Source organism: Drosophila melanogaster, chromosome 2L, assembly GCF_000001215.4.
Source record: "Drosophila melanogaster chromosome 2L".
NCBI classification, from domain to species: Eukaryota; Metazoa; Arthropoda; class Insecta; order Diptera; family Drosophilidae; genus Drosophila; species Drosophila melanogaster.
Genome location: NT_033779.5, coordinates 11,402,997 through 11,415,205, shown reverse-complemented (window position 1 = coordinate 11,415,205; position 12,209 = coordinate 11,402,997).

Sequence of the window (12,209 nt, the reverse complement as noted above, 5' to 3'; positions counted from 1 at the left end):
ATTTTCTGGGAAGTTTGTTCTGCACTCCAGATATATTTTACAGTTTTATCCCAAATCAGTAGCACGTGTTTGACACAGATGCAAAACACCAATGATATATGTAGGACATCAAAAAGAAAAGAATCTTTAAAGGGTTAACTAAAATGAGACTCTGAAATATTGTTAAGTACACATATTCATTTTCCGGGATTCAGTTTATCAAGCCCGCAAAGCTCCACTAAATAAAATTCCAACCGGAGCAAGCACCTCTAGATTTGATTGGTGTCATGCTGCGATTGGCGATACATCTTCATTAGGTTCATCCGTGGTGATCGTCCAACTGGTGCGGATCAAACGCTAGCCGATGTCTAAATTTACTCAAGTTCACTTTGAACTTTTCAAGAGGAATCCGTGCGATTTATGGGGCCTCCCAGCTTCTGGCCATCCTAAATCTGTACCCGTTTTGACGGAAGACCGCCCGTGGCTCGATCGCTGGATGAAATATTAAATGATGACATGGTAGAGTTCACAGATCAGAGTGTGAACTCTTGGCTACATACATGTATAAATACTGATATGCAAATAGTCGCACATAAATCGAGGCATTTAGCTCTCCAGTGACGGGCATGAATAACGTGGCAGAAGATATTTCATCTGCCAAATTGCCAACGTATTACAAATTAATTTAGAGGCTCAAGGCGGCAGGCATGAAATTGGGCATTTTGTACGCGAGATTCGGGCAAAATTGAATATTCAAAATGCAGCCAACAAAATAATAAATATCGCGGAACCAATTGAACTGCCTTCAGCCTTGGACTGAGTAAATATTTGCATAAATTAGCGACGCTTCGTGGGCCTCACGTGCACAGTCGTCGAACCGTCAAATGCAGACAATGACAATAAGTTCCTCAACTCCCTTTCATCCTTCCGTCCTTCCAAATGCATCCCCTGTCGAAGGACTCCGGCCGGAACTTGTTTGTTGGCTTAAGCCCTGGGTGTCCTTGTATCCCTTTTTCGGGATGTACGGGTGTAATTCTGCGGCAGCGTGACCAATTAATTTGATTGTAAAATGTGAAATTCGTATTAAAATCAAATACAACAAAAATGACAACGCGTATGATGGGAATATTAAAAAGGATACAAGCCACCACCCGAAAAAGGCAAGGCAAAACGACAGGAGCCACCCCAAGGATGCTGTTTGCTGACTTTAAAGTCACGCACGGAGTTTGCGCGATTTTTATGATAATTTCTCACAGCGATTGGGTCTCGTCCGCCATCGCTGTGGATCCCATACCGTTTTTCCTAACCATTCCATTTCCATATCCCAGAAAGCTAGTCAGCCAAAGATGCCGGGGTTAAGGATATTTTCCGCTTGACTTTATTCTATTTTCTTTCATTTTTTAATAACAATTCAAATGCGCAGGTTCGTCATTCGATCAAATCGCTGAGATGTGAAAAAGGTTTGACCCGGACTCAGTTTTTTCTTTCGGCATTCTGCGTTTTATGTCTCGTCATCGTCGTTATTGGCGAAAAAGTTTTCAGTTGAATTACCTATTTGCATATTTTGTGAAATTAACGATTGGAAAAATTAGCATAGCTTCAGATGCATCCAAGGGTTGTTGACTTGGGGGAGTAAGGATAATTCACCACGTTGCTATTTTAGTAATATTAAAAAACAACCAACATCAAAGGGATAAGATCTGTTAGTTGGTGTACGAATTAATATACAAGTGCCCCGATGCCCATCCAACAACTTTGGTTTACAAATAAGACTTTAAAATGGCTCGGATTACTCATTACTTGTGTATGAACACAAAAGCCAATGCTGGAATCTTTATGGGTTATCTATTATGAGGATCATAAGAATTCCAGACTTACCCATAAGTTTTAGTATCCAATGTCATGTAAGATGCACATAAACAAGTGAACTACTTTGAAGAAGTCCAAAACGAGCACTGCAGTCGTTACCCATTTGCAACGTCAACAGTTCTGCTGAAAATGCCTGTCTTTCCCGGTCATTCCATTACTTTAAAAGTGGATTGCGTTTTCTCTATATAAACCCCCTCAGCAAAACAAAATACAAAAAAAATAAACAAAACCAAACTCGAGGAGCGCGAACGTGTGCATTATCCTGGCAGAAAGTTATGAGTTTCTCCTGCATGGAAGGCGGAATAAAATTCACTTTATATGCAGACCAATAATATTTCCATTTGGCGAATTGCCCCGGCTGTCCCCTGCCACGCCCTCACGACTTTGCGAAGGTCCTGCTAGAAGTGGCGCAGAGGTAGTAAAGAACACGACGGTTTGATTGTGATGTCTCCCAAAGGAGACCGAGGTTCCTCGACTTGCATTTCCTGGCGAAACGGGAACAGAATTTTCATGGCATATGACTTTATGAATGTGAGGAGCGAAACAAAGACATTTGGTGTGAAGAAATCCGTTTTGGCACTTTCCCGGAAAATTGCCCGACAATTGTTATGTGCACTCCGTGACTTCCGAGGCCGAAAAAATAGCCAGAGGCTTTAAGTTGGCCAGTGCTTTAAGGTTGCTCAACCCCTTCGCTTTTTGGGTATCGAACCCTTCTCGGCGGACCTGCAATTATGCCTCGGCATGGTCATTAAATCATTCATTCCGGGCCATTTAATAATTTTCGCAACAAAGCTTACTCCGAACCAGAAATTATAGAAGGGCGTGCGCTTTTGGGCATAATAATTCATTAGTCCTTCGAGGAAAACGCAACCTGGTCCTTCTCATAAATGACGGGCAGCGAAACAATAACTTAAATGGAGCCACCATTCCGCCCACTCAGCAGCCACAAAAGGAACAAATCGGAAGGGTCCAAAGTGGGCAGAAGGTCAAAAATGATAAACGGATATGAGGAAAGGATATTTTTGTTCGTTTCCTCTTCCGATTGTCGTTGAATAATTGCAAGTCGCTGGCAGAAGGACTTCGCCTTCCACTCGGCACACTGCACAACAATTGCAGGATCTGCAAAAAAATTTAAGCTGTCAATATTTTGACTTTTCCTGCCTGCCCTTGTGAAGTGGGCGTATAATTAATGGATCTGCCCAACCGACTGTGGGGTCCCATCAATGGCGAAATATTGTGAATTGTGAATGCGAATGCGAATGTGAATGCGAATGAAAATTGCAAGCGTTTTGGGGGACGGCAAAAGGGTTCGACTCTATTGCTTTATTTATGGCGAAATAAATTGAAATGTCAACCGGGTGGGTGGAATATCATATTTGGCCTCAAACTATGAAACTTTCGCATTGTGTCAGCCGGAAATTTCATACTCCATATGGGTCGAGTCCAGCGCACTCCCATTATGTTTATTGCGGGTCCGCAGGACTACCGAAATGCCGAGCAACTGAACAACTAAACTGCCGAGAATGCCTTGGTCGGTCAATGGGGTTCAATTACACTTTTGAAGAGGCCGCCATAAAAGTCCTGGCACAATGAGCCAAGCCTTTGTCCTGCCTCCTCAAGTGTCCTGACTTTCGTTAAAGATATGGGGCATACACAGGCTATAACCCAGTTCATACCCGTTAACGATGTGCCAAAGGGTTAGGGCTACCCTCTTGCCCCGATCTAATTCATTATCGAAGTTGTCTACGGTCGATACACTGGCAGTTTTCTTTTGTCCGTTTGATAGTAACTTTTATGCGGACTAGTAAATCTACGAACCAAATCTATTCATATTTCGCTGTACTGTTGTACTGTGATTTATTTGATTGCGAGTTTACCAAAATACAGATGGAAAGTGAAAGAAGCAAACCAAACAACACCTTTCTATATTTTTTCTAAAAAAAAACTTCCACTATATCGTGGGCTATTTCTAGTCCCACTTGAAATGCATGACATGTGGCTGTATCTATCGCACAATATATCAAATTGTTATGATTTCTAGCCCAGGCCCAGTTCCAATCTGAAATCCCGAGCTGGGAGCGGTGGCACAAGCCTGCTTTGAATTTGGTAGTTAGAGCCATGAATTTATGATACTAATGCGTGATTATTATGATCCTCAAACCGCTACCGACTGTACAGGTGAGTGGGTGGGGCAGGTGAGCAACGTGAGGCGAAATTTTGATTCCTATCGGCAATATGAAATATGAAATTTGATTTTATGGCTTATGTGTCGTGTTATGAGTACGCGAAAACAAGACACGCGGTGGTACCTGTGGGGCATGTAATGGGCATGTAATTTATGAAGGCATAAATTAATGTTATTGCCACCGAAACATGGACTTCCAATCGATGTGGGCTTGGATCGCGTACTTGAAAAAATGTCAGACAGGTAGTGGTGCAATTAGTACTTTTCCCTATATTCAATTATAAATTTCGAATGCATTGCTAATTGGGCATGACATCCATCTAGGGCTAACACATTTAAGTCGCACCTCAAAATGAATAAGATTGACAATTAAAAGACCCTTTGATACACACCAGATTATTATAGTTATATATTTTCATTTAAGTTTCCCAGCGTATAATAGTGCCCGCATAGCGATACCAATTTTAAAACGGAATTCATCAACGTCATCTGCAAATAACCATAAATATTTCATTCCTAAGCAAAGATAGCCCCTGCATACGTTTCACACAGAACCTCGATTGATTTGCGACCCCATTTGAACCCGTTTTATGGTCACGTTCCCCACGTGAAAAGCCGGCAACTGCCGCGTGTGGGTGACTTATAGATTCCGCTTTGCGATAAGAGTTTTGCATTCATTTCGGCGTAATTCATTTTCAATTCGGATTCGCCTGTGCGCATCGTACGTACGTGCCGCAAAATGTGGCAAGCTGCAGGAAAAAGAGAGAGTTTCGCCGGCCAGTCGGCGAATTATGAGGAATTGTGTCTAGGCTAGGCACTCGGCCAAAATGCAAATGCAAATCGGGCATTGGCAGCCACACAGTTAGCGGTCGGTCTCCCTGATGCGTGCCTATAGCCCCACACTATATAGCCACATATAGCCATGTATTCCAACCTATTTGCAACACATACATACAAAACACATGGCAGATGTGGGACTCACGGCTCATAAATATGCATTTCAGATGCGGCAAACTGGCTCCATTGTGCCGCCGTGTTGGCCGCATATTAGTGGCAAATATTGCTGGTCGCCATAAAAGCCGCATTGTGAAAATGAAATTTTCATTTATGCGTCCACTTCGTCCACTTAATCAAAGGCCAGTTGCAGTTGCACAATAATAATCTGCAACACTTGTCCGCTCAGCCGAGCGTTATTATAATGCAAAACAGATGACAATTATCGCGGCATCAAAAGAGTACTTTTTGTTTGTGTCATCGCGGATGGAAAATATGCAGAATGCTACATATTTAGGTAGAGCATAATAAATGAGATTTATATTTGAAATTTAAATTGATATATAAGCTCGTATAAATAATATAATATATATGTCCCAAAAATGGATAGTATAAATAATAATGTTTCTTAAGAAGTAAAATTTCCAACTATATCTGGGACGTTCTACCATTTCTAAAAGTTACAAAGGTGACTTTGAGGCTCTTAAAAAGTTTTTGTTTTTATCGAGCCCACCGCTCAGGAATCATTCAAACAGCAATAGGTCTTGAGATGGGTATAAAACTTTTTGAATTGTGCAGTGTCGCTCGCAATAGTTCTATCTCTATCACCTATTCTCCCATCTCACCTTGCAACTAGCTCTTTCTACACTTTTGCGAGTTGCAGCAATGAGCAAATAAATTCACCGCATACAAAAATTTATAACGCCAACTTTTCTCATTAAATTTTATAAAAGGCGGCATATTTTAAACTTTTTCGACAATAACGGCATTATCTCACCTGGCCAAAAAGGGGGCTGTTGGCAAAAAAGGGGGGGACTTGAGCCCTGAGGCATTGCAGTAGTTGGGTGAGCACTCAAGCGGCAACGAAACTTAATTTCTATTCATTTGCTAAAATTCATTCGGCGGGAGAAAGACAAAAGGCTGGGGGAGGAGAAATGGAGCAAATGCGGTAGGTACACTTGGAGAAATGTAGTGATTTACAACGTTTAGAATGCATGTAGAAAACCAAATAATATCAAGCAATGTATAAAAAATAATTTGAACACAACTTACTCAATAACTATTCATTCTACAGCCTGACAAATAGCATAAGTTCTTTAAAATTTGTTCAAATTATGTATAAATATATTTTTTTGAGTGCCTAAATAAGCATGTGTGTGTGTGTGCGGGGGGATAGCTGGCTTATCAGTGGGGAGCGGGATTGGCAGGCAGTCATATTGGCAGCGGAAATGGAAGCGAAACTTTTGTCTTCACACTCGTGAATATAATGCCACGACAGAATGGATGAAATTAAGAAAACTAAAGGTAAGCAGATTAAGGAAGCAAGAACAACGGGGTGTGGTGGCGGGGGGCTGGAAAATGGTCGGAAAGGGGCGGTGCCGGGGTTGACGGGCAAAAAATAGTTTTCCAATTAAACTTTATCCTTTTGCTTTAATTTACCGGTTTCATGCCTTGTCGCCTCTTTCGACCGCAGAGTTGAGCGGAGAAAAGCGAGCTGCAAGCCGAAATCCCATTTTAAAGTTTTCCATTTTCCATTTCCCGTTGCCTTCTACAATTCGGCCCAAAAAACTGAGTGGCAACAGCGATTTCTTCTTTGAGTGCCACTGATTCTGCATTTGTTTCAGCGTTTTGAAAGTTTTTCAAGACTCTGATTTGGACCCAAAAACTGGAAATGGATAAGCAATGTGCAGGCTTCTCATATGAACTTAAATTGTGATCAGCCGAAAACAAAAACCCAAGACCCGAAAGAAGACCGAATCGAAAGGAGAGAAGCCAAAAATGTGAACATTTTTCTCCCAGAATTGTTTCATGTATTCCCAATATTAATTTGGTCAATTTATATTTTATTTGGAATTTTTAAATTGGTAACGTTTTTCGGCCACATATCGCACTGACCCATCAGGCCGAAGGATCACTCCAGCGGATATCTTTCTGTCTCCCATTCTTTCATTCCTGTCCCTGGCTTATTTCCTTGTCTGTTTGTGTGTGTGTGTGTGTGTTTGTGAGTGCGTGTTAAGTGGCTTAAATGGATCCAGCCAAGATTGTCATATGAGGGGGCTGCTGTGGGGAAGCTCCCACACACATATGGAAAAATATGGTACCCCATATTCTTCGAGATTCCCCGAAGATTTGCACGACTAACATTTTTGCCAAGCCCCCCCTTCCAAGATTTTATTCTCGTTAAGTCCACTGAAATGAAATTTAGACTGATTTCAAAACAAAGGTTACTTAATGTTTTGTTGTTGGTGTTTAATACAAGTACAACTGTTTGTTTGCTCTATATAAAACGACTTTTTAAACTTGCTGTGTGTTATTAAATATTTCGAATAATTTATTAAAATATCTATATATATAAATCATTGACTCGTGCCTTCTGATTTTTCGGCTTTGCGCTCTGCTTTTCTCTGAGTGTGTTCATTGTTATGGTTATGATATTGTTGCCGCCTTTGCCGCTTCTGTTCCTGTTCCTGTCGCAGACCCTCAGCATTCGCATATGAATCCATCCATCCAAAACAGCAGTTACCGCTGGACGAGCCGCGCCGTTTATCCTCATCCTCGGGCAGCAAAGTGGTGGCGAAGTCAGAAGGTCCGGTCTCCGGTCTCCGGCCTCATCTGTGCTGTGCCCAGTAGCATGCCAGATAAATCAATGTGTCAACACCTCTTTTTGTGCTGTCAGTTTTTTATGGTTTTTGATGATATTTCGCCTATTGTCAGGCCGGCGACGCACGCGGCCCGCTCTTGACCAGTTTGCCTGTTTGCCAGTTTGCCAGCCGATGTCCATATGCCCATTTGGTTAAATCGGCCGGACATTGCGCCTTTGGAGTTCGCAGTTGGCTTGGATCGGATCGGAGTCAGTAGCTGCTGACATGGCCATCGCTCAGTGCTTTTTGTCTGGCCTTTAGTGCAAGAATTATGGGTGCCCGTGGCCCCACTCCGCAGCTCCTGCCTTCCGAGCCCTTCTGCTGGCCAATGATGGAAACATTTCCAGCGATGCGAGGCATCCGCGGACCACTGCAACTGGATCAATTTCAGTGGCGAAACGTTTAACGTGGCCACTGTCGTTTTCCGTCAACCTGTCCTTTCGACCCCCCTCCTTTTGCAGCCACCACCCCTGCCGACCATTCTGCTCCTTTCGAACGAACGGAGCTTGCGAAATTTGAATTGTCTGCTTTTTAGCAAAGATTTATGGCAGTCTCGTTAAATTTTAATATAAAATAAAAGTTTTTAGAAAATCATGCGAACGACGAGTCCGGTTGGGCCAGCTTAAATTGCCTGCTCGTACAGTTCGTACAGTTCGATTGACATGCAAAGCGAATTAGCTGGCCATAAATCGAAGCCAGCCCAAGTGGAGTTAAAATATCTGCAATTATTACAAATTTACAAGCGGCCAACTCTGTCCAGTCGTAAAAGTACAACTTGAACGCAGGAAAACTTGAGGCTGTGAGAACTGAGCGATCCTCGGTAGCTGTTGGGCCTTCGGCCTTCCAAAACCCTCATAAACTTGGCCTAAAGACTCAGAATCCATTCAGCATTAGAGCTTCATTTCAGTGAAGAAAATAGTAAAAGTGAGGGTCTTCTAAAGACAAACCCAGTTATTGATGGTTGGGTTGTAGAAGAAATCCGTGTCGGAAAGAGGAAGTTATGGTCACTTAAGAGGAAATTCTTCAAGCGAATTGATCAAAACGTTGCTCAAAAATCAAGTTACATACGAACGTGTCCGTAAAACAAGATCATTTGTTGAATAATATTGTTTCTGTTTTCGCCTTGAGGCAGTGTCCTTTCAACAGCAATCGATTACTTTGCGACTTGCAAGCACATCGATTACACATCCTCACCCGTTTTTAGTTAATTTTTTTGTTTTTTTTTTACCACCGGGGACCTCATACCAATTGGCTGACAAATAAAAAATAATTAGGCATTTAGCACGAAATCCGGGAAAAAGTCAACCGCTAACAAAGAGCCGCAGATTGCCGGCCATCGACCAGAGGAATCTCGAAAAAGTTCAAATAACTTGAGAATTGTAACAAATCATTGCTTCATAGCTGCTGCCGATGTGCTGTTGCCATTGCCGTTGTCATTCGCCATAAATGCGAGCGTTTATGAAACATAATTTGATCGGAGCAAATGCCTCGGTGTCGTCATTGACGTTGACACCGAGCCGACAAGATGACCAGATAACAGGGCGGTGGAAGATGGGGGCTTGGGATTGGGGAATGGGGCTTGAAGTGCGTGCGGTGGCTTTGAAAGACCGCCCCGAAAAAGTGCGGAATCAAAACTCCAAGGCGGCTTTCTTCAGGCAGCCCCAAAAAAATCGTGCTGCTCTTGGAGGCTTCGAGCTCGTTTAGCGCTCATTTGCGGCCAATATGGGGCACAGTGAAGCGTGCCTGTAGTGAACATATTTGTCAGTAACTTTTTACTGAAAGGGGCAAAATCCAATAGCATACACTTTAGTTATACATATTTAAAAGGTCATGTATTCACTAGAAGTCCAATGTCTTTTTAAACTAAGAATAATGTGTTTCCATACTACAAAACCTACCTGTGCTTACCAAGTATTGGTTTCACTGCAGTAGTTGTAGTTGATTCTTGCGATGATGATGGTGTTGCTGCTGTTGCCTGATGTTGCTGCTGCTGCTGCTGCTGTTGCTGTTGCTGCTGTTGTCGTGTCGGCTCGTGTTGACGACGTCGACGACACATAAATTGCGATTAAAATGATTAATGCTCAACGCACGGCGCAATGTTAATTGCCACCGCTCCGAACTCGGCTTAAAGTCCCGATCTCTGGCTATATCTATATGGTCACTCTTTTCGAATTGTTGTTGTTGTTGTTGTTGGTGCTGCCACAGCGGCGGCGACTGCTGCTATTTGCATAAATTTGTTTTGACGCTTGTAATGAGCTGTTTGTGGCATTTTCACTGCCACTATCGAAAAACTTTTATCGGCCTCAAGTGTAGAGACCGACAATAATTTCCATGTTCGTTTTTTAATGTTTTCTCGCTTCTTTTATTTTAATTTTTCCAACACAGCCGCAGCATATTTGAAATTATTATAAAGCATCTTTAGGCGGCGGGTCCGCTAATCGCCAGTTAGCCATCGCTTTCGAACGGAAGTTGCCGGTTTTGGGCAAAACAATTTTGGGATCGGATCCACTGGGGCTGCGAATGAATGAAATTCATAAGCGCCAAGTGCTACTTATAAGAAATTTGCTGGTCTTTAGCGATCGCACGATCAGATAGACAATCCATGTTTTTTCGGAATCTGTTTTGCGAATGAGGTTGCAGGAAATTGAAGGTATGAGTGTACCAAAAAAGCATTTAAGATAATTTCTAATAAATATATATTCAAATAAGTTTTTAACAAAATGAAATATAAAATTGATTGTTTCTTATGTAAGGAGACGTGATCCCCTTGAAAAGTGGGCGTGCTCTTTGCTGTTATGATGGGTTCACATTCATCAAATGGATTCACAATTTGTCAAACATTTAGCTATTCAGTCGGAACAAGATAGAGGCCTGAAACCAATGCGATCGCTTCATTGATATGTAAATCGCATGTGCCCATATTGTTTATGGCCCCAGATGCCATGGCAAAAGTTGTTCAATATCACTCCTATAGATACAAACATCTATCCATTTGAAATCTATCTGGGATTTGGGTGTGTTCCGTTCGGGGGTCGAGTGGAAATCCATTCTCATTGCTCACTGAATTGGTGGGCGAGGAAGACAGACAATTGCAACAATGTAAATCAATCAGCTAGCTGGCTATTGGTAATTTTTATATTTAATTTAGTATTTCCGTTATTAAAATCAAAATAAAACCATTTAAAACTCACCTGCACAATAATTTACTGGCTGCACCCCAAATTGCTGCCATTGTCGTGCTGTTGTTGCTGTTTACACAAGCAGCACATTCGAAATTTATAATCACAATAACAGCAAAATGAACAATAATATTTGTTAACGCTCGAATAGAGACGCGCCCAATAATTTTATTGAATCCCCAATAGACACACACACACAGAGAGAGAGATCCACAATTTAATTTGAAAAACAAAACAAAAGTGGAAGCTCATGGATAGAAAGATACAAAGATACACTTGCGGCATACAGTAGCAGCAGGCCCAGAGTTTTGGATTCGGAACGATACGATTCGTTTCGATTCGCGTGAATTTCGATTTTCATAAAATTAATGAATATTTAAATTGTGTTCCATGCAAAACGCCGCCGGAAACGCGCTTTGCTGGAGCCACCTGTAGTCGTATCTGTATCTATATCTGTGTTTGAATCGCCATCGGTATCTGTATCTGCGTTTGTTTATCAGCGGACTGGCTTGGCCGGATGCCCACCCACACAAAAGTATCTCTAGACACAACGTATCGATTGGGAGACAACTGCAAGTCGTATTCTGATTTGGCGCACAAAAATCAAAAAAAATTCTTCCTGGGCTCCATTCAAAATTCTTTGCCAGCTCTGTCTCTTTCTTGACTTTTGGGTGGGTCCGTCGTGGATTTGAACAAATCCGTTGGCTGCCGCCACTTGGATAAGCCCATGAATGAGCTTCGATCACAATAAACAAACAGTTTCACAGTTAATAATTTGAAATTGTACAGATACGCACTCGCTAATAGGTCTCCTGGCTGAGTATACCCCAAAATCTCTCTGCTCTTCGATTCATCTGTTCTATAAACAGAATTTTTCATTCATTGCTCTTCAACCGGATGGACATATAGACGCCCACGCCCGAGATCCGGAGTCCCGATCACCGATTCCCGTCCCCATTTTCCCGGTATTCGCTGATTTGAGACGCCAGGTTTCACCAGAGCACTGTGATGTATTAACATTTAAATTCTTATTTATAGAGAAATCCCTTGGTTATTACATTTAATTCATATCCAATTTTATAACCTTAAGTTCTTAAAACAAATTATTTTACATTATTTTATCTGTATTTAAATTAAATCTCGTATGATTAACTTCATACCACTGTGCACGGGCATAAGGAAAGCTCCACTATTGGGTGGTGCTTTCGATTTTTTCTGAGGGTGAAACTTGGGGCACGGTCTTGATAGTATAGATCAATTATTTGTCAGTCGGCCGTTCGATTTGTTTGTTTATTTATGGCCGATCTCTTTATGAATGAATGAATAATTGCCGTCGTGGCAGTTGCTTTCCACCCATTTGAT